At 40.0% G+C, this 24,388-nt stretch overlaps 1 protein-coding gene across 1 annotated transcript in view; it reads right to left on the bottom strand.

Moving 5' to 3' along the window:
- Positions 1–24,388, bottom strand: part of LOC121374245 (zinc finger protein GLIS3-like) — a 76,678-nt gene that overhangs the window by 43,578 nt on the left and 8,712 nt on the right. Inside the window, exon 2 of the mRNA XM_041501262.1 lies at positions 13,128–13,211. The gene's annotated coding sequence lies outside the window, so the exon portion shown is untranslated. The remainder of the gene's footprint in view (positions 1–13,127; positions 13,212–24,388) is intronic.

Here is a 24,388-nt window from a genome sequence, read left to right on the forward strand (position 1 = left end):
GGACGATTGGGGTCAGAAGTGAAATTTGAAAGTTAAATTTTTTTTATCAGTAGTGGGTGATACCGCCACGATGTGTCAGACATTCATTCAGTCGACGAGGTATACTGCGTATGAGCCTCCCAATGGCCATTTGAGGAAGTCTGTTCCACTCTTTGACGTTGACGCACACGTCTCCCTATCATGTCCCAGACATGTTCAAGGGGGGAGGGTCTGGGCTCATTGCTGGCCATGGCATTCGATAGCTGTTGTGCTGCTGGAGGTGAGCTTTGACCATTCGTGCACGGTGAGCACGGGCACTGTTGTCCTCAAAAACAAAACGTCGACCCACACGCCTAGCCAACGGGACGACAAAGGGTGTCAGTATGTTGTCCCGGTAGTACTGCCCAGTGACCCTTCCTTGCACAATATGGAGGGGGGTTCTGTCAGTCATGGTGATACCACCCCACACCATAACCGATCCACTGCCAAATCTGTCATGAAATCGCATTGTGACATTGGCGTGCCGTTCATTTCGTCGTCGCCAGACCCGACCACACCTGTCAAGGAAGTCCAAAGTAAATAGGGACTCATCTGAAAACATCACACAGCAACCAGTTCTGATGCTCCCTACACCATTCACGTCTGTGGGCAATGTGACGATTTGTCAAGGTAGGCACAACCTGGGACCGTCGAATATGAAGATGGGCTGCATGAAGATGATTTCCAATCGTCTGACCCGTAAGTCAGACACCAGTAACCTGAAGGTTTGCAACAATTTGATTTGCTGTTTGAGCTCGATTTCTTAGAGCCTGGTTACAGATGAATCGATCCTGTACTCCTGTCGTTGCCGTGGGATGACCTGAACGGGGTTGATCGTCAACATTTTGAGTTTGTTGGTACCTCGTTCCATAGTCTGCTAATTACTGACTTCGAAAAATAAAAAAGTGTTGGCCACTTTGCGCCGACTTCTGCCCGTTTGCAGCATGCCAATGGCCCGTAGACACCCATTGCGTTGCATACACCGCATCGCAAATTCAAACAATAAAAATGACTAAAAACAAAACAACAACAACTGTATGATCAACAGAATGAAAAAGATTGACAGAAATAATGTTCCACAGTGATTAATCGACCTTCCTGGAAATTGTCAAAATTGAGAATGACACCCCATGCATGTGTATGGGGCAACTGCGTGATGCATGTGCAAACTATGGAATGTGTTTCGGTGTGTTGATAAACAAACCTGAACGTTCTTTGCTAGGATGTCTGTGGTTAAAACATATGTTCGGTCCAATAGTTGAAATTAACATTAATATTGCAGGTTTCCCTACTCTTTTTTGAAGAGTATATAAATAGATATTCCATCAGTATTACTGCTTTATCAGCTCCACCAACATGAGACCCCGCACCACTTGCAGGTGGAGTGTTTGAACAAGAGGCGGTCTGATGACACTGTAAACTAATCCTGGGCAGTTCAAACACTGACCAGCGGTAGCGGGATTCCAGTCCTCAATATTTCTATGCCAAGTACTGACCGCATCGGGTTATCTCCAATAACGGGGTTGATTTAGGGACACAACACCGTCTGCTGAACCAGTTTCTCATGCTTCCCAAGCATGTCTGAACCCGGTCATCGGTTTTAAGGTCAGTCTCAGCAAAAAGGCTTTGGTAATGAGTTCAGTCTGGTTAGGAAGCAGATGGTACTAAAATAGTAATAACCGGCCTTGGTGGTGTAGTGGTTTAGCCATCAGACATAAGACTGGTAGGTACTGGGTTCACATCCCAGTATTGGCTCCTACCCCAAAACAAGTTTAACGACTCAATGGGTAGGTGTAAGGTCATTACACCGACATCTCTCTAACCACTAACAACTAACCGCTATCTAGAGCTGTAACGATACGGCAATACAGTACTTATCACGATACGAGGCCACGATACGATACAACGATTTAGGACGGCAGAAATTTACGAACATGCACAGTAGAGCAATGAAAACATAATTTCGACATTCAGTTGCTGGAATTCCCCACCATTTAAGGTGTCTATTGAGAGTCCTTGATATTGTCACATACACCATAGGTTTATTTTCAACTGCATTGAAGAAGCATGTTGCATTAATTTTTGTGAAGACTTCCCATTTGTATTTTTAAACATTTATATTGCATTTTATTACCAAGTGACAATAACACTATCCTGTAATACAGCTTGTGTCAAGTCTTAAATTTTGATTATGGTTATCATGTTTCATAAACTTGAAGTAAAGTTTAATTATCCATGATTGATATGAAAAGTTAAAAATCACGATACGTATTATATCGTGACCCAAGTATCGGGATATGTATCGTATCACAACCTCCCGTATCATTACAGCTCTACCGCTAACCCTCAGTCTAGATAGCTTAAGTGTGTGTCCAGGACAGCGTGCTTGAACCTTAATTGGATACAAGCATGAAAATAAGTTGACATGAATTAATGATAAGCTATATTCAGATTTAGAGAAAAAAATAAATGTTTGTTCAATGTCACCACTAGAGCACATTAATCAATTAATCATTGTGAATTGGATATCAAACATTTTGTAATTTTTGACACTATTTCTGTTACAAAATTAGGTTAATTAATCTTTATTCATTCTGTTTTATAACATGGTAATTTCTGTTTAATGACCGCACTAGAGTACATTGATTCATTATCAGCTATTGGATGTCAAACATTTGATAATTTTAACATATAAAGAAAACCTGCTACATTTTTCCAGGGAACATTTTGTTCAGTATGATGACAAGGTGGGGGATGGGTGCAAAATTACTACCTTGGAGATACATTTCACAGTTTTAATAAGTTTGTTTTATTTAACAACACCACTAGAAAGAAAGAAAGAAATGTTTTATTTAACAACACACTCAACACATTTTATTTACGGTTATATGGCGTCAGACATGTGGTTAAGCACCACACAGATTTTGAGAGGAAACCCGCTGTCGCCACTACATAGGCTACTATTTCCGATTAGCAGCAAATGATCTTTTATTTGCGCTTCCCACAGGCACAAACCATGGCCTTTGTTGAACCAGTTATGGATCACTGGTCGGTGCAAGTGGTTTACACCTACCCATTGAGCTTGCGGAGCACTCACTCAGGGTTTGGAGTCGGTATCTGGATTAAAAATCCCATGCCTCGACTGGGATCTGAACCCAGTACCTATCAGCCTGTAGACTGATGGCCTGCCACGACGCCACCGAGGCCGGTCCCAACACCACTAGAGCACATTGATTTATTTATCATCAGCTATTGGATGTCAAACATTTGGTAATTTTGAAATACAGTCTTAGGGAGAAAACCCACTATATTTTTACATCTGTAGCAAGTTATCTTTTATATGCACCATCCCACAGACAGGATAGCACATACCATAGCTTCTGATATACCAGTTGTGGTGCACCAGCTGAAACGAGAAATAGCCCAATGGGCCCACCGACACGGATCGATCCCAAACTGACCATGCATCAAGCAAGTGCTTTACCACTGGGATATGTCCCGCCCCTTTAGAGTTTTATGGAATGTTATCAGGACAGAATCACCAGTTATACAGCAGATTTGATCATTGAAGGACAAATCCAGAATTTACCACTGGGATACGTCCCGCCCCTTTAGAGTTTTATGGAATGTTATCATGACAGAATCACCAGTTATACAGCAGATTTGATCATTGAAGGACAAATCCAGAATTTACCACTGGGATACGTCCAACCCCTTTAGAGTTTTATGGAATGTTATCATGACAGAATCACCAGTTATACAGCAGATTTGATCATTGAAGGACAAATCCAGAATTTACCACTGGGATACGTCCAACCCCTTTAGAGTTTTATGGAATGTTATCATGACAGAATCACCAGTTATACAGCAGATTTGATCATTGAAGGACAAATCCAGAATTTACCACTGGGATACGTCCAACCCCTTTAGAGTTTTATGGAATGTTATCATGACAGAATCACCACTTATACAGCAGATTTGATCATTGAAGGACAAATCCAGAATTTACCACTGGGATACGTCCCACCCCTTTAGAGTTTTATGGAATGTTATCATGACAGAATCACCAGTTATACAGCAGATTTGATCATTGAAGGACAAATCCAGAATTTACCACTGGGATACGTCCCACCCCTTTAGAGTTTTATGGAATGTTATCATGACAGAATCACCAGTTATACAGCAGATTTGATCATTGAAGGACAAATCCAGAATTTACCACTGGGATACGTCCAACCCCTTTAGAGTTTTATGGAATGTTATCATGACAGAATCACCAGTTATACAGCAGATTTGATCATTGAAGGACAAATCCAGAATTTACCACTGGGATACGTCCCACCCCTTTAGAGTTTTATGGAATGTTATCATGACAGAATCACCAGTTATACAGCAGATTTGATCATTGAAGGACAAATCCAGAATTTACCACTGGGATACGTCCCGCCCCTTTAGAGTTTTATGGAATGTTATCATGACAGAATCACCAGTTATACACCAGATTTGATCATTGAAGGACAAATCCAGAATTTACCACTGGGATACGTCCCACCCCTTTAGAGTTTTATGGAATGTTATCATGACAGAATCACCAGTTATACACCAGATTTGATCATTGAAGGACAAATCCAGAATTTACCACTGGGATACGTCCAACCCTTTAGAGTTTTATGGAATGTTATCATGACAGAATCACCAGTTATACAGCAGATTTGATCATTGAAGGACAAATCCAGAATTTACCACTGGGATACGTCCCGCCCCTTTAGAGTTTTATGGAATGTTATCATGACAGAATCACCAGTTATACACCAGATTTGATCATTGAAGGACAAATCCAGAATTTACCACTGGGATACGTCCAACCCCTTTAGAGTTTTATGGAATGTTATCATGACAGAATCACCAGTTATACAGCAGATTTGATCATTGAAGGACAAATCCAGAATTTACCACTGGGATACGTCCCGCCCCTTTAGAGTTTTATAGAATGTTATCATGACAGAATCACCAGTTATACACCAGATTTGATCATTGAAGGACAAATCCAGAATTTACCACTGGGATACGTCCCACCCCTTTAGAGTTTTATGGAATGTTATCATGACAGAATCACCAGTTATACAGCAGATTTGATCATTGAAGGACAAATCCAGAATTTACCACTGGGATACGTCCAACCCCTTTAGAGTTTTATGGAATGTTATCATGACAGAATCACCAGTTATACACCAGATTTGATCATTGAAGGACAAATCCAGAATTTGTTGGGGGGTTTTTCTTTTTTCATATGCAACTAATTAAACAAAAAATATTTAAGAGTGCCTATTCATCGAATGAGCAGTCCGGTACACAGAGACTAAAGGTAGACATACAGTATATCCTTATACCTTGGCTGTTCCATCAATTGCCTTCAAACCTGTAATATTTTAACCTACCAGTATGCAATTCAAATTTTATCTCAAGTGTTTTTTATTTGTTTTTTTTATTCGAGTTGGTATAGGGGCAGCATGTAGTCCAGTGGTAATGCACTCACCTGATGCACGGTTTGTCTAGGATCAATCCCCATCAGTAGGCCTATTTCTCGTAACAGCAAGTGCACCATGACTGGTATATCAAATGTCATGGTATGTGCTGTCCTGTCTGTGGGATGGTGCATATAAAAGCTAGATCTCTTGCTACTAATGGAAAAAAGTAGCAGATTCCCTCTTTCAGAATAATCATTAATAATAATAAAACAAAAAGAAACCATACATACAGATATACAAAAGAAAACAAGTGACAAAAGTAAAGTAAACAAAATATTACATTAAAATGCATTCATTTCCACTCATGGGAAATAGAAGATTACAATACATTTTGTCAAACTATTTTAAGAGGCAAAACAAATTCCCCAGACTAAATATTACTGGACTATAACAACATCCTAGCAGGTAGTGTAACAGTGGGTAATTAATGTTGAACATACATGAACACTAATTGCAATCTGTAGTCTGGGGACAAGCAATAGGAAGTGCAGGTATTTTCATTTCAACTTGATTTTTGTGATTATATATATATATATATATATATATATATATATATATATATATATATATATACAGTACAACAGGGGTGTAGAAATGGAAAATTTTTCACTAGCCCATCGACCAGAATCAAGTAAACTTTAATAGCCCGCCAGAATTTCGACTAGTCCCAGCCTATAGAACAATATATTATTTTTTTAACAATATCTTTATAATAGATGCCCCGCATTTCAGTGTATCAGTTTGTGAATATGGTATTAGGGTGTTAAAACCTGAAATGTTTGGTCCGAATATCCATTTTTAAAAGTTGAATAATGTAAACAACGCATGTTTGTAATGCTGTTTTAGCCATATACTATAAGCATAGATTTTAGTGCCGTTTGAGCCAATGCTAGATTCCATTTTGGTTCGGTTAGCGTTTGGGGCCATTATGGGACCGTTCTGTTTTTGATATAACCCGTTTCTGGAATAGTCTATTGGCAATACGGTACATATATCATTGTGTATTTCATCATCATTCTGAACCATTTGTTTGAATGGTTTGGAATTCTGGAATGGCTGATGCAAAGCCACGGATTCAATGCTAAAATAATAAAGTAACAAAATAAATAAATAAAATTTGATCAGAAAGAAAAACCACATCGCCCGCTATTGGATGTCAAATATTTTGTCATTCTGACACGTAGTCATCAGAGGAAACCCACTAAATTTTTCCTAATGCAGAAAGGGATCTTTTATATGCACTTTCCCACAGCTAGACCATGTCTAGCCTAGGTCAGTGGGTTAATGGTTATGTTAGAACAGTTGTGGTAAGCTTACATAGCATACGTACATGCATGTAAGTAGCCCAAGTACTCTTGCCATTTAAGAGCTAGGACATTTGGATGGTTATAATCACTCTCTCAGGTTAAAGAGATATTAAAACTGTCCAAATGTCCATCTACCTCTCGAAACAGCAAAGAACTCAGGCTAGTATTTGCATTTTATCACATTTCATATATAAAATAAGTAATGCACTTTTATTTATTTTGGGAGCAGGACATAGTATAATGGTGAAGCACTTGCTTGATGCACGGTCGGTCTGTGATCGATCCATGTCAGTGGACCCATTGGGCTTTTTCTCGTTCCCTTGCTACTAATGCACCTGTGCCCATGACAGGCGTGTGCTAAAACAGCTTACTCTGAATGTGCACCTGACCCTATGACCTGACCTGACCTAATGGAAAAATGTAGTGGGTTTCCTCTTTAATACTGTATGTCAAATCACCACATGTTTCACATCCAATAGGCGATGATTAATAAATCAATGTAGTGGGTTTCCTCTTTAATACTGTATGTCAAACCACCACACGTTTGACATCCAATAGGCGATGATTAATAAATCAATGTGCTCTAGTGGTGTCATTAAACAAAACAAATTTTTAACTTTTAAATTTATTTTGAGGCCTTTGATAATGGAAACTTTGTGGATTACACATAACTTATTCCGGTAAGCCATCTCCTTGTCATGCAGCCCATCATGACCATGTAAATGGGGTCTTAAATTTGATAATGGAAACTTTGTGGATTACACATAACTTATTCCGGTAAGCCATCTCCTTGTCATGTAGCCCATCATGACCATGTAAATGGGGTCTTAAATTTGATAATGGAAACTTTGTGGATTACACATAACTTATTCCGGTAAGCCATCTCCTTGTCATGTAGCCCATCATGACCATGTAAATGGGGTCTTAAATTTGATAATGGAAACTTTGTGGATTACACATAACTTATTCCGGTAAGCCATCTCCTTGTCATGTAGCCCATCATGACCATGTAAATGGGGTCTTAAATTTGATCAGTGAATGAAAACTGGGTTACACAAAATTAGGTTTGTGCAAGCGACCCGTGAATGAAACGACCGTTCTTACAATCCCCATCCCCATCGGTGGACCCATTGGGCTATTTCTCGTCACTATTGATATATATATATATATATATATATGATTATTCATATTATTACTTGATGTGTTGTTTGGTGAGTCACAATCCCAAGCTGGCTAGTGATATTGTTTTATTTACAAGCCAATAAATATAAAGTACTGCTTTGCACCATGGTACTCTAACCAGTTAAAACAAACCTACCTCCAAGTCACCCAGTGCAGATTTACCAGAATTTCAAAAATTTTGCTTAATTATACATTTAACAGTCTCATAAAACACAGCAGCCTTCTGCCTACAAACATGGCTTTCAACAAGCAAAAGCAGAAGAAGAAGTAAAAAAACCCATGTCTTGTTGTTCAAAGGACAGGAACTGTGTAGATGAAAGAGAAGTACAAGAATGTTTGATTAACTACACCCATGTGTATTGCTAATCACCAGACACCAGGTGTGAGGACAACTTCAGATAAGAAATTTGTTTTCTCTAACTCATTCAGGTAAATTAATCAAACTCAAAATTTAGTTGTTTCTCTCTTTTTTTGAGCATTTTTCTATTTCAAAAGAATTAATTAAATATCTTCCCACCATTTCACAGCTGAATATCTTGGTGGTATCATTTCATTACATTTCAATTAAAAAAAAATCTTTATTCATAATTCAGACCTCTCAGAATTGAAAATTTGCTAAACACAGTAACAAAGTACGTGTTATGTAAAAAACATAAAATTTAAAATGCTTGTAACCCATTTGATTTTACATAATCCAGGGAACATTTTATTCAGTATCGCATCGTGATTCGCTATGAGAGTTTCAGAGATTGCTACACAATTTTAGAAAATTAAACCATAGTTGCTAATCAATTTTTAGTTGACTAGAAATATCACTAATCAAGATTTTGAAAACAAAATGTTCCCTGAAATCTGTTACAACCACACAAAGAAGGTCCGAAATTTAACGTACAAATGAATAACAGTTCATTTAAATCATATTTATGCATATGAAAACAGAACACTGCAGGAGGTGAGAATGGTTGTTCAGGTCACCAGGTTAACACTTCTTTTTTTCTTTCCAGTGATACAGCACTCGCTCGATGCGCGGTCAGTCTGGAATCAATCCCCGTCAGTGGGCCCATTGGGCTATTTCTCGTTCCAGCCAGTGCACCACAACTGGTATATCAAAGGCTGTAGTATGTACTACCCTGTCTGTGGGATGGTGCATATAAAAGATCTCTTGCTGCTAATTGAAAAGAGTAGTCCATGAAGTGGCGACAGCAGGTTTCCTCTCTCATTATCTGTGTGGTCATTAACCATATGTCTGATGCCATATAACCATAAATAAAATGTGTTGAGCGCGTCGTTAAATAAAACATTTCTTTCTTTCTTTCCATGATGGTGGCCAGTCTATTTGTCCTCTGAATCAGCTGGCGGGAGAAGCTAACAGAGTGGAATCTGTCGTTTTCAGGAAGAGATTTATGGGGTGGTCACAACCTGTCTAACAAGAGTCCACACTATCTGGTATCAGATCTACCAGCAGCTTGCAGATTGACTCTCCGCTCAGATGAAGGGAAGAAAACACTGAATTAACCCCTTCAGAGTCATTCCTCCATCACCGCGTGGCACATGGCTGACCAGCTGGCAGTACGGCAATAATGAAAAGTGACAGACGCAGTCCGTTTTCTCACACCATTCACTAGCCATTACCTGCAACACCTTCCACTAGCAAACCAGTGGCCCACACATGCTGTTCTGTCTGTGGAAGTTGCATTAAATAAAAGATCCCTTGTTGCCAGGTTAGCAAATGTAAGACATATGCACAATAGCCCATGATAAATTAATCAATGTGCTCTAGTGAGGCCATTAAAACAAAACAAATTTTATATCTGTTTGACATATGCAATAGCCCATGATAAATTAATTCATATCTTTTAGTGGTGACATTAAAAGAAAACAAACTGTTTAACCTTCAAGCAGTCATAGCAGGGAAGTAAATGGACCTCTCAGCATTGTCTTATACAGTAGAATCTTGCTGGGTCGAACTTGCAAGGGTCGAATACACCGCAACGCTCGAACCAAAAACAAAGTCCCGAGTTACACTTACACTTTACTGACTAAATGGTTGGGTTGAACTACCTGAAGGGTCGAACACTTTCTCAAGAACCGACGTGGTTTGAGCCAATGGGATTCAACTGTATATTTTGTTATATAGTACATTGTCTACAAACTATATTCTTTTTTAAGACAAAAATCACCAAAAACAATTAAAGATGAAAATCACAAATATAGTTCACAATAAATATGTGATCATGTGTCGGTCTCATTGAATTTTGCATGACGAAAAAACCCAGAGCATAACTTGCAACACGTATTTTAAATATTATGCATCATAGTCAACATAAAACTATTTTTTAAAATTTTAAATGTGTGTATCTTATACGATTGCTATAGTGACAAAAATTGGCAATTAAAAATGACAAAAATTTAAAATATGTTTTTTAAAAGGGTGTGGATGGGGAGGGGTGGTAGACAAACTAGAAAGAGTTATGCACTAATACATAAGTAAATCCTAAATTCTAAAATTTCCATCAGCAAACTTTATAGGTGGTATGCAAATTGTACATTTGTTGTGTTTCTTTAATTGCAGGATTTGAAAGCAATAACCAGTGTGAACAAGTTCAACACAAGAGACACAAACTGTTTTCAAAATGTCCACTCCTTAATTTCACATTCGGAAGATAGATTTTCGATAATCTTTCTTTCAAATCTCCTACTTTCATGAGAAGATTACACTTGGACAGTATAGAGTCGGTATATATTTCAAAATTATTGGGTTACTTGAAGCCACCTGGAATCTTATGAGTAATAAAATTCCCATTAAAACACCAAACAAGTGAATGATGAATATTCATGACACAGCTGCTGTTCCAGTTTACTATATCTAACAAGGTGAATAAGTCCCTCAGCAGACAGCAAGGGCCTGCTTAACGTATTCTTACATGGCTTGCTGAATGGGTTAACTAGTGTCATTATAGAGACAGTCGAATAGCTACACGTGGAGTGTTTATATATTTTATAGGTTTTTTAACGGAAGCAATAAACATTGCATCGAAAACGGTCAAAATAATGTTCATGCTGTGAGAAAAATCTCGTAATTTACACCAGCTGACCAACCCCTATGAATCCGGTTACTAATAAATCAGGATCCCTACTTAAAGAATGCAAAATCATTTCCTATGTACAGTTGTTTTTCTCACTCAAAAAACAAACAAACAAAAAAACAAAAATGTGAACAAAAAAGATAATTTCAATTTCAATGCATTTAAATTAATAATTTTTTTAATAAGTTGGCAATAATACATCAAACTTAAAATTTTACGTAAAATGTTAAAAGAAAGGAAGCCAATATATAATAATGCCATGTTATTTTTCAAATATTACATAATATATGCATGTACACGAATGTCATAAATCATGTCGTATAACATACTTGGCATTATATCCCCATGCTTTTTTTTTCAGTTCAAAATTTATTTTAAAGTTAACAAAAGATACAGAAATTAAATTTTTTATTCTTTTATACTTCAAGCAAGATTTTTTTTAAATTTGTTATTCAATTTAATTTTTTACCCAATTTCTCCCTTTTATCCAATTTCTCCTTTTTATCCAATTTCTCCTTTTTATCCAATTTCTCCCTTTTGCTCATTACACCGTTGATCATACATGTATTTAATTTGTCTTGAGCCATTAACAATTTTCATTCAAATTGCAATCAGGAAATAACTAGCCACAAACAGAAGTTTATTCCTGAGTTTAAGAGGAACTTTATCCAGAACACAATATTTCAAAATTATAGGTAAGCTGGCACAAGATGTTTACCCAGGTAAACAACTGTTTGGTTACATGATTTATATCTGTGTAAATAGTAACTTGTTACCACTTGTACAACGGTGCTGTACTACACTGATATTCCACATTTATATCTGTGTAAATAGTAACTTGTTACCACTTGTACAACAGTGCTGTACTACACTGATATTCCACATTTATATCTGTGTAAATAGTAACTTGTTACCACTTGTACAACGGTTCTGTACTACACTGATATTCCACATTTATATCTGTGTAAATAGTAACTTGTTACCACTTGTACAACAGTGCTGTACTACCGGTACACTGATATTCCACATTTATATCTGTGTAAATAGTAACTTGATACCACTTGTACAACGGTTCTGTACTACACTGATATTCCACATTTATATCTGTGTAAATAGTAACTTGTTACCACTTGTACAACGGTTCTGTACTACACTGATATTCCATATTTATGTAAATTAACTGATTTTTCAATGAGATGATATTCTTATATTTAACTTCTGATGTCCAAAAATCTGACCATAACTTAAATACTTTTAAATTTTAGAAGGTAACTGGTCACCACTTAACAACCATGAAAACAGGTTCGCATAAAACACCGTGTAGTAGTGTTGATATAAAGTGCTCCTACTGGAGTAGCTAGTGGGAATTTTCCTATTAGCTCACTTGGTAGAGCACTGGACTCTTGCACTGAGAGTCTGTGGTTCGAATCCCCTCAGTGGAGGTTGATTTTTCTGTTACAACTGTGTTAGTTAACAAGTTTCAGTTTCGTCAGTGATGCTGAGCATGAGCTAAAATCATTAGTTTTGGAAAGTGGATGAAATTTTGGGACTGATCATCAGTGAATACACAAAGACAAAAAAGATCAAGTAAATAATGAAATGGGTTCTAAATGTTCTACTTTATGCCAAACAGATTGGACGTTACAATAACATGGAGGAAAATAGAAATACAAATAATGTAAAAAAAATAAGACAAATAATATTACTCTAAGTTTATACAAACATATATATGTGTGGTTATATTTCTTTGGGGGGTTTTGTGTGGGTTTCGTTGGGGTTTTTTTTTTTTGGGGGGGGGGGTGGGGAGGAGGGGTTTGTTGGGGGATTTTGGAGGGAGTGGTAGCACATTACATTGATTAGTAATTGATAATAAGATTTTGGAGGGAGTGGTAGCACATTACATTGATTAGTAATTGATAATAAGATTTTGGAGGGAGTGGTAGCACATTACATTGATTAGTAAAATAACAGAAGCAATTATGAATCAATAGTATAATTTTTCTTACATTTTTCCAATTTCACGAACTTTAACTTTTCTTCTGATTTCTGGTTATTCAAGCCTGGTAGTGGAAAGCCTGGTAGTGGAAGTCCTGTAAACACCAAAAACTAATTCATTCAGAGCCCTGCTTGTAAACATTGCCCTACTAAATACTTTATCAAAGTGATTAGGCCACACAGATGCCCAGTTAGTAGAACTGATATAGGCCCACAGGGTCCACTAAAACAAGTCAATCATATGGAACCAGGTCAGTGTGAGGCCAGTGGTATAGATAGTAGTGTTTATATAATTATACAGCACTCTTTACATCTAATTTGTTAAGACGATTCCAAATGAAAGCGCTTTATTTGACACCAATTTCGCATCTGTTCACACTAGAGAAAGACAAGCTATCTGACTGAATTTCACAATATTGTAGTGTGCACAGATAATTGGATTTTTACTCGTTATTCAATGCAAACAAAATGATCTTCTGATGTCATCCGAATCATGTGTCTTTCTATGTGTTCAATACATGTTTATACCGGCCTCGGTGCTGCAGTGGTTAACCCATCGGACTACAGACTGGTAGGTACAGGGTTCACAGCTCAGTACCGGCTCCAACCCAGAGCGAGTTCTTAAGGGCTCAATGGGTAGGTGTAAGGCCACTACTCTTCTCTCAGTAACCAGTAACCAACTAATAACTAACCCACTGTCCTTGACATACAGCCCAGATAGCTGTATGTGCAAAGGACAGCGTGCTTGAACCTTAATTGGATATAAGCATAAAAATAAGTTGAAATGAAATTTATAGAAGGCCTGTAGGAAGCAGGGGATGGGGGGGAAGGGTCTATGTCTGTGTTACCCCTACACACCCTCCCTTCCACAATCACTTGTGGCCCATAGCATTTACTTATTCATTCTATTATTATTATATATGTTAAATTATTGTTTATGTGCTAGCATTGGCATAGGGGTCATTCAATACACTGTGTCAAAAACTGACGGTATGTTTGACATCCAATAGCCGATGATTACTAAATCAATGTGCTCTAGTGGTGTTGTTAAACAAAACAAACTTTTAACTTATACCGGCAGTAGCACATGAATGAATAGGTGGATGGATGGATGAATGAATGACAGAATGAATGAATGAATGAAAAAATTAATGAATAAATGCAGTAGCACATGAATGAATTAGTGGATGGATGAATGAATGAATGAATGAATGAATGAATGAATGGTTTAACAACAATCCAGCACAAAGAATACATCGGCTACTGGGTGTCCAACAAAGGTACATGTAGCGGTATCGTAACATGAATCAATTGATGACCAAATCAATATAAAAATTTAATGGTTAAATTAAAACATGGTGCGCAAAAATAAGAATGCTAGTATGACAATGAACCATGCAAGTGTGACAATGAACCGTGCAAGTGTGACAATGAACCATGCAAGTATGACAATGAACCATACTAGTATGACAATGATCCATGCAAGTATGACAATGAACCATGCAAGTATGACAATGAACCGTGCAAGTGTGACAATGAACCATGCAAGTATGACAATGAACCATGCAAGTATGACAATGAACCGTACTAGTATGACAATGAACCATGCAAGTATGACAATGAACCATGCAAGTATGACAATGAACCATGCAAGTATGACAATGAACCATGCAAGTATGACAATGAACCGTACTAGTATGACAATGAACCATGCAAGTATAACAATGAACCATGCAAGTATAACAATGAACCATGCAGTCAGCTGGGACAGCCAGCCCCAAGAGTAAGGATAACACTGAAGGACATTTTTTTGGGGGGGGGGGGGGGGGGGGGTCTGTACCTCCCAGGTTAAATACAGCTAGCTATGTGAAATATTTTATCTCCGAGCTAATATCTCCCTGGTGCAAGTGCTCACACGATAAGACATTGCATGACTGTTCCCCCCGTATCAAGGTGAACTTGCCTAACTCGCTAGTAATAGACACAACACCGATCCAAAATAGCACATCAAAACACAGTCAGATAACGTATCAGCATTTCACCCTCAGGTGTGGGTGGTAATATATGAAGAAACTGAACTTTACCACCTCACGAAAATAGCATTTAGCATGTGTTTATTCGCTAACGTAGGGGTCATTCAGCAATTACGTAATGATGAGATCTGTTACAAAACATTGGGGGAAGGGGGGGAGGGGGGGGAGGAGGGGATGAGGTTGTTTATTTTGAGTGTTATGTAAACAATGTGTTGTTTTTATTATGTCATTTTATTAGTTCAAAGAACAGACACATATACAGTTTTAATGCACTCACAATCTAAAGTTGTGAGTGCATTAAAATTGTTTCAGTTTTGGCAGTGAAAGCAAAAATAAATTGTATTTTGATGTGAGTAAAATTACATTAATGTTGGAAATATCGGCAATTTTTCTACTAGAAAGATAAAAATACTTTGAGTCAGTGGTGACCCTCAGTTTTAAAATGTGTGGGCTATTGGAGGTAAATTACGTGTGATTTACGCATCATCGCAAACCCTAATATTATAATATCATATCTTACAACTTGCTTCAAAATGTATGGCTTTTGCTTGTTTTATAAATTTTCAACAAATTTTTGTAAGGTAAATTAGGTATGGAATTATTGTTTTTTCTTGATTTTTGATATTTGTTCCATAGTTCGATTTATTAATGATACTTTCCATAACCAAGGTTCATAGTCTTAAAGACCAGTTCATAGTCTTAAAGACCAAACAAATTCAAAGACTTTCAAAGACATTTACCTGCCATTTTAAAAAACTTTAAAAAACTTTTACACAATGGTCAAAGACAATAAATTGCAATAAAAATACCAAATTAGTTCGATTACATTGCTGTCCGTGGCAAACAATTGAGCTGTTTTGCATACATTATGACAAGATTAAACCTTGTAATTGGACAATATCAAATGCAGGCAGCTGTAAAAGATATCACCATTGCTTTGGCTATGATTTGTAAGAAAGTAAAGTTTGTTTTATTTAACGACGCCGCTAGAGCACATTGATTTTTTATCTTATCATCGGCTATTGGACGTCAAACATATGGTCATTCTGACACTGTTTTTAGAGCAAAACCCGCTGTCGCCACATAGGCTACTCTTTTTACGACAGGCAGCAAGGGATCTTTTATTTGCGCTTCCCACAGGCAGGATAGCACAAACCATGGCCTTTGTTGAACCAGTTATGGATCACTGGTCGGTGCAAGTGGTTTACACCTACCCATTGAGCCTTGCGGAGCACTCACTCAGGGTTTGGAGTCGGTATCTCGATTAAAAATCCCATGCCTCGACTGGGATCCGAACCCAGTACCTACCAGCCTGTAGACCGATGGCCTGCCACGATGCCACCGAGGCCGGTGATTTGTAAGAATTTAAAGGCTATGATTTGTAAGAATTTAAAGACTTTTAAAGACTTTTATTACAATTCAAAGACTTTCAAAGACCTAAAAATCTTTTTTTCAAATTCAAAGACTTTCCAGGAATTTAAAGAAAGCTATGAATCCTGACAACGCATGCCAGCTATCACATATACATCTTAAAATATTTAAAAGCAACAATCTTTATTTATAATGGTTACTTCTAAAATAGTTGTAAAAAAAATTATCTTTAAATTTTTTTAAAAAAGACGACAAAACTATGTGTTGAATAGAAAACAAAAATACCATTTTTACCATATTACCATGCCATGACAACAGGTATGGTCATTGGTCAGGGATAGCCCCCACACACATGGCATGTACTGTGATTGGCAAAACTTCTCTATTGTCATCAAAATAATTCACATAACTGAACAATCGGTTACCTGTGTACCAATCCAATGAACTGACTACTGGTTACCTAGTGTGTTATATAGCAAGTGTTAGTTACTTGAGAATTGTACTTACAGTATACTTTTCTAGTGGATCACATAGTGAAGACTGCATGGCTTCAGTGTGAGTGTACCTCAGACAATTCACTACTAAAGTAGTCATTACAAAATATCTATCATTTGCTGTCGTTAGGCCTTCTTCCTTTTATATAGCAAGTGTTAGTTACTTGAGAATTGTACTTACAGTATACTCTTCTAGTGGATCACATAGTGAAGACTGCATGGCTTCAGTGTGAGTGTACCTCAGACAATTCACTACTAAAGTAGTCATTACAAAATATCTATCATTTACTGTCGTTAGGCCTTCTTCCTTTTATATAGCAAGTGTTAGTTACTTGAGAATTGTACTTACAGTATACTCTTCTAGTGGATCACATAGTGAAGACTGCATGGCTTCAGTGTGAGTGTACCTCAGACAATTCACTACTAAAGTAGTCATTACAAAATATCTATCATTTGCTATCGTTAGGCCTTCTTCCTTTTATTTTTCAAATTCTGAATTTAAGCTCCAGGCCTAATTTTCTAAAAAACAAACAACGTTTTACCTTCTTCAAGGTGGTATTTTTTCTTTGTAAGCCTGAGGCTTAAATATGGAAAATCCTGGTAATGAATAGAATAGAAAAATAATTTATATTTGTGGTGACTTTAGTGAAGGTGTGAGAGGAAGGAAGGAAAATGTTTTTTATGTAACGATGCACTCAACACATTTTAATAACATAATAATAATTGTTTTATTTATCTAGGGTAACGGTTAGCAAATGCTAATCTTCTCTCTCAGGTGCTAAACTGACACATTATATACCATTACAGTGATATGACATCAGACATATGGTTAAGAACCACACAGATGATGAGAGAGGAAACCCACTGCCGCCCGCCATAAGCTACTCTTTCTATAACAAGCAAGGTATTTTTAATATGTGCTCACGTGATACACTGTCGGTCTGGGATCGATCTCAGTTGGGCTATCTCTCGTTCCAGCCAGTGTACCACAACTGCCATATCAAAGACCAGGCCATGGTGCATATAAAAGATCTCTTGCTACTAATGAAACAAATGTAGCAGGTTTCCTCTCTAAGAGTATATGTCGGAATTACCAAATGTTTGACATCCAATAACCAATGATTAATAAATCAATGTGCTCTAGTGGTGTAATCAAACAAAATGTACTTTACTTTAAGTTTTAAAACATTTAAGCGATTTGCTTGCAAATAAATAAACATGAATGCTTGAGGTCCGACTCTTATATTTAAAACTAATTAACAAATATATATTTTTTAACTTTTTGAAATAAAAGGAAAAGAATATTTCTTTAATGAAACAGTTAAAAAAAAAAAATTGTTTAATGACACCACTAGAGCACACCGATTTATCAATCATCGGATGCTTGATGTCAAAAATTTGGTAACTCTGAAATGCAGTCTGAGAGAGGAAACCTGCTACCTTTAGTAGCAAGGGATCTTTCATATGCAACACCCCATACACAGGATAGCACAAACCAAGGCCTTTGATATACCAGTCATGGTTCACTGGCTGGAACGAGAAATAGCCCAATGGGCCAACTGATGGGATCGATACTTGACTGACAGCGCATCAGGCAAGCACTTTACCACTGGACTACGTCCCAACCTCTTTAAAGAAATTGCAACAGATATGAGTTTTGATAGTTGATGTAGAAATGGAATGGGAGAAGCTCGTTTTAACTGTGGCATAATGTTCTCTTTTTGCTTACAACCACTGGCTATTTTATATACTGTAAACCAGAAGAAATTAAAATGTGAGTATAAATTTTGCATTATTCACGCCCACCTTAAATTAAGTGGTGGAATGTACAGACCTGACCGTGAAAACCCCCATGTGTAGAGTGATGAATATCTCCGCTAAGTTGGATCATAAACTAGTATAATTACCACATGGATACCATACAAACTCACATCAGTTCAAAATTACTCACAGATTTATCCACGATGTTTTGGCAGGAACTCGTGTCTGGTGGGATTGAGAAAATTAATGTGATTTAATCATAACTGGACTTTTTGTTTTTAAGGTCACTGAATAATGCAAGACACCATTGTTAAATTAATTTATCAAAACAGACATAATTACAAAAACTAATTTATACATGATGTCATCAAATTGTTAATTTTTAGTACCACTTTCATTTGGGAAGGGGCCTATGTTCAGAACCACATTGTGGTCTGTATAAATCCATGTTATTCTCCCTGAACCATTTTAAGGGAGTTACGGGGAGCAAGAGTCATAGTTCCCCTTAAACAGTGAGGTCCACATTTATATGCAGCATTAATTTAATTGCAGAGTTGTACAAACATGCACTAAGACAAAAAAAATATACATGTATATGTATGTATGTATCTATATATACTGACACACAATAAAAACGCAAAACAGATATTTTTCAATATTTATTGGATTTAAAATAACAATTTATGAGAGGAAGCCATTGATTGGTACATTTGTCTGGGTTTTAATCCTGGTTTTGTTCTCGTTACACATACAATAGCAGAAACACTCAAAATGGTGTGAAATGCATTCACTACATGCTCAATCATGCTGCATGCAATGCACATGAAATGCCAGTATGTGGACACATAAAAGTCACGTAACGGTGTTATATTTCTCGTCACATTAAGAATGCCACGACTCGGAGAAGAACAAAGGGAGCGAGCGTTGGGCATGGTTCAAGGGGGGACTTCACAAAGCCAAGTTGCTAGGAACTTCAGAGTCCTACCATCAACTATTGGACGACTTGCTGAACGTCATCAACAGACCGGAGTGTCTGTGATCGACCTTGACCTGGTCAATGTCCCGTTACAACCCCACGCCAAGATCGGCAGATTCGACGACACCACCTCCGTGACCAGTTCAGAACTGCAATGATGACAGCAAGCAACACGATAGGATGTCATGGAAGGCATATCCATCCAATGACAGTCATCCGTTGACTCAGAACGGCTGGACTCAGATGCAGACGCCCGTACAACGGTAACATCATGACACTGCGACATCATGCTGTGAGACTACAGTTTGCTCTCCAGAATGGTAATCATCCACCAGCCGTTTACCGGAGCATTGTTTTCTCAGATGAGTCCCGTTTCTCTGTCTCCTTCGCCGATGGAAGAGCACGTGTGTACAGGAGACTCCATGAACGGTACGCTGACGGATGTGAGAGGGAACGTGATCGGTTTGGCAGCGGTTGTCTGATGGTATGGGGGGCAATCAGCTGTGATTTCAGGAGTGATTTCATCATTGTCCATGATGCCCTTACAGCCCAGCGTTATGTTGACGTTATGCTAAGACCAGTTCTCAGCCACTTTTGCGCCGTCACCGAAGACAAGGAGGTCCCCTTCTGTTTCAACAAGATAATGCCCATCCACATACTGCAAGAATTACCCAGGCATTCCTGCAACAAGTCAGTATCACCGTTATGAACTGGCCTGCCATTTCTCCGGATTTGGACCCAATTGAACACATGCGGGATGAGTTAGGACGTCATGTACGTCACCGCCAGCCACCACCACGTAATGTCGCTGAGCTTGCACAGGCATTGCAGGAGGAGTGGAGGAACATTCCTGTGGCTTATTTGAGATGTTTGTGCCAATCCTTTCCCCGTCGTCTTCTCGCATGCTCACGGGCCAATGGTGGACATACCAGATACTGACCTTGATATGGGGGGGGGGGGGGGGGGGGGGGGGGGGTGGTGGTGGTGGTATTTTTTGATTAGCAGAAAAGGATCATTTATACTTTCCTGCAGACAGGACAGCACATACCACAGCCTTTTATATTCCAGTCATGAGGCACTGGCTGTAACAAGAAAAACACCAATCAGAGATGTGTCCACAGAGGGGATTTGATCCTGCAACCACAGCACCTCATGCAGTCTTAGCATGAGCAAAATCATCCATTTTATTGGAATGTGATCAGGTGAGTGTGGAGGGGAGTGATAACTTGCCTATCCTGGTGAAGACCGCCAGGCGAGTGTGGAGGGGAGTGATAACTTGCCTATCCTCGTGAAGACCACCGGGCGAGTGTGGAGAGGAGTGATAACTTGCCTATCCTCGTGAAGACCACCGGGCGAGTGTGCAGGGGAGTGATAACTTGCCTATCCCCGTGAAGACCGCCGGGCGAGTGTGGAGAAGAGTGATAACTTGCCTATCCCCGTGAAGACCGCCGGGCGAGTGTGGAGGGGAGTGATAACTTGCCTATCCTGGTGAAGACCGCCGGGCGAGTGTGGAGGGGAGTGATAACTTGCCTATCCTGGTGAAGACCGCCGGGCTAGTGTGGAGGGGAGTGATAACTTGCCTATCCTGGTGAAGACAGCCGGGCGAGTGTGGAGGGGAGTGATAACTTGCCTATCCTCGTGAAGACCGCCGGGCGAGTGTGGAGGGGAGTGATAACTTCCCTATGCCGGTGAAGACCGCCGGGCGAGTGTGGAGGGGAGTGATAACTTGCCTATCCTGGTGAAGACAGCCGGGCGAGTGTGGAGGGGAGTGATAACTTGCCTATCCTGGTGAAGACCGCCGGGCGAGTGTGGAGGGGAGTGATAACTTGCCTATCCTGGTGAAGACCGCCGGGCGAGTGTGGAGGGGAGTGATAACTTGCCTATCCTGGTGAAGACTGCCGGGCGAGTGTGGAGGGGAGTGATAACTTGCCTATCCTGGGCGAGTGTGGAGAAGAGTGATAACTTGCCTATCCTCGTGAAGACCGCCGGGCGAGTGTGGAGGGGAGTGATAACTTGCCTATCCCCGTGAAGACCGCCGGGCGAGTGTGGAGGGGAGTGATATCTTGCCTATCCCCGTGAAGACCGCCGGGCGAGTGTGGAGGGGAGTGATATCTTGCCTATCCCCGTGAAGACCGCCGGGCGAGTGTGGAGGGGAGTGATAACTTGCCTATCCTGGTGAAGACCGCCGGGCGAGTGTGGAGGGGAGTGATAACTTGCCTATCCTGGTGAAGACCGCCGGGCGAGTGTGGAGGGGAGTGATAACTTGCCTATCCTCGTGAAGACCGCCGGGCGAGTGTGGAGGGGAGTGATAACTTGCCTATCCTCGTGAAGACCGCCGGGCGAGTGTGGAGGGGAGTGATAACTTGCCTATCCTGGTGAAGACTGCCGGGCGAGTGTGGAGGGGAGTGATAACTTGCCTATCCTGGTGAAGACCGCCGGGCGAGTGTGGAGGGGAGTGATAACTTGCCTATCCTGGTGAAGACCGCCGGGCGAGTGTGGAGGGGAGTGATAACTTGCCTATCCTCGTGAAGACCGCCGGGCGAGTGTGGAGGGGAGTGATAACTTGCCTATCCCCGTGAAGACCGCCGGGCGAGTGTGGAGAAGAGTGATAACTTGCCTATCCCCGTGAAGACCGCCGGGCGAGTGTGGAGGGGAGTGATAACTTGCCTATCCCGGTGAAGACAGCCGGGCGAGTGTGGAGGGGAGTGATAACTTGCCTATCCCGGTGAAGACAGCCGGGCGAGTGTGGAGGGGAGTGATAACTTGCCTATCCTCGTGAAGACCGCCGGGCGAGTGTGGAGGGGAGTGATAACTTGCCTATCCTGGTGAAGACAGCCGGGCGAGTGTGGAGGGGAGTGATAACTTGCCTATCCTCGTGAAGACCGCCGGGCGAGTGTGGAGGGGAGTGATAACTTGCCTATCCCCGTGAAGACCGCCGGGCGAGTGTGGAGGGGAGTGATAACTTGCCTATCCCCGTGAAGACCGCCGGGCGAGTGTGGAGGGGAGTGATAACTTGCCTATCCCGGTGAAGACCGCCGGGCGAGTGTGGAGGGGAGTGATAACTTGCCTATCCTGGTGAAGACCGCCGGGCGAGTGTGGAGGGGAGTGATAACTTGCCTATCCTGGTGAAGACCGCCGGGCGAGTGTGGAGGGGAGTGATAACTTGCCTATCCTCGTGAAGACCGCCGGGCGAATGTGGAGGGGAGTGATAACTTGCCTATCCCCGTGAAGACCGCCGGGCGAGTGTGGAGGGGAGTGATAACTTGCCTATCCCCGTGAAGACCGCCGGGCGAGTGTGGAGGGGAGTGATAACTTGCCTATCCCCGTGAAGACCGCCGGGCGAGTGTGGAGGGGAGTGATAACTTGCCTATCCTCGTGAAGACCGCCGGGCGAGTGTGGAGAAGAGTGATAGCTTGCCTATCCTGGTGAAGACCGCCGGGCGAGTGTGGAGGGGAGTGATAACTTGCCTATCCTGGTGAAGACAGCCGGGCGAGTGTGGAGGGGAGTGATAACTTGCCTATCCTCGTGAAGACCGCCGGGCGAGTGTGGAGGGGAGTGATAACTTGCCTATCCTCGTGAAGACCGCCGGGCGAGTGTGGAGGGGAGTGATAACTTGCCTATCCTCGTGAAGACCGCCAGGCAAGCACTCTACCAACTGAGCCAGATCCCACCCAGGGTTTCTAGACTTGTTTATAAAATCCACTAGCCATAAGATCAGTGATTTTACAAATTTACTAGCGACAATTAAAAAATTCACTAGCCCAACTTTACTTTTAAGTTAATACAATTTTACTAAATAATAGTGATAATAGGATATATCACCTAAAGAGGGAGACAGAGCTTAAAAACACTAACATTGGGGGTTGGGGAGAAAGTAGGATATTCATATTTTAAAAAAATAGACGTAACGTTGACACAAAAAATTCACTAGCTGTCGGGCATGGCAATAGTAGTTTTTTACAAGTCCAACATTGAATATCACTAGCCATGGGAGTGGGGCTACCATAATCTATAAGCCCTGTCCCACCCCAGATTTTGTAGTAAGACGAAGCGTAGGAATCAATCTTATCACTGGCATCTCACTCTTCATGGGCATTTCAACTTCATGTATTAAATCATGTGAAAGAATTTTAGCTGGGCATGATGTTGACGTGACAAATGTATGAATGAATATTGGTTTATTTGTTAGTGTACATGTAGGAATGAATGGATTTCAACTCAGATACTGAATCACAAGATATATATCATGCACGAATATTTTTTTTTTTTTTTTTTTTTGTAGAGAAAGGACTGGGCCAGAACAGTCACTGAATAAATATTACTTCTATTTAAATGAAACGTGTATTATAATCAATGGATCTTAACTGCATAATAACATGGAAGGAAGGGTGTTTTATTTGACGACGCACTCAATACATTATAAGTACGGTTGTACGGCATCAGACATATGGTTTAGGACCATACAGATAATGAGGGAACAAACCCACTGCCACCACACAATGAGATACTCTTTCTGATTAGCAGCAAGGAATCTTTTATATGCACAGGATAGTACATACCATGGCCATTGTTATACCAGTTAGGGAGTACTGGCTGGAATGAGAAACCCATCACAGGCCAGGAAATCACATACCATA

Source organism: Gigantopelta aegis, chromosome 6, assembly GCF_016097555.1.
Source record: "Gigantopelta aegis isolate Gae_Host chromosome 6, Gae_host_genome, whole genome shotgun sequence".
Lineage (NCBI taxonomy): Eukaryota > Metazoa > Mollusca > Gastropoda > Neomphalida > Peltospiridae > Gigantopelta > Gigantopelta aegis.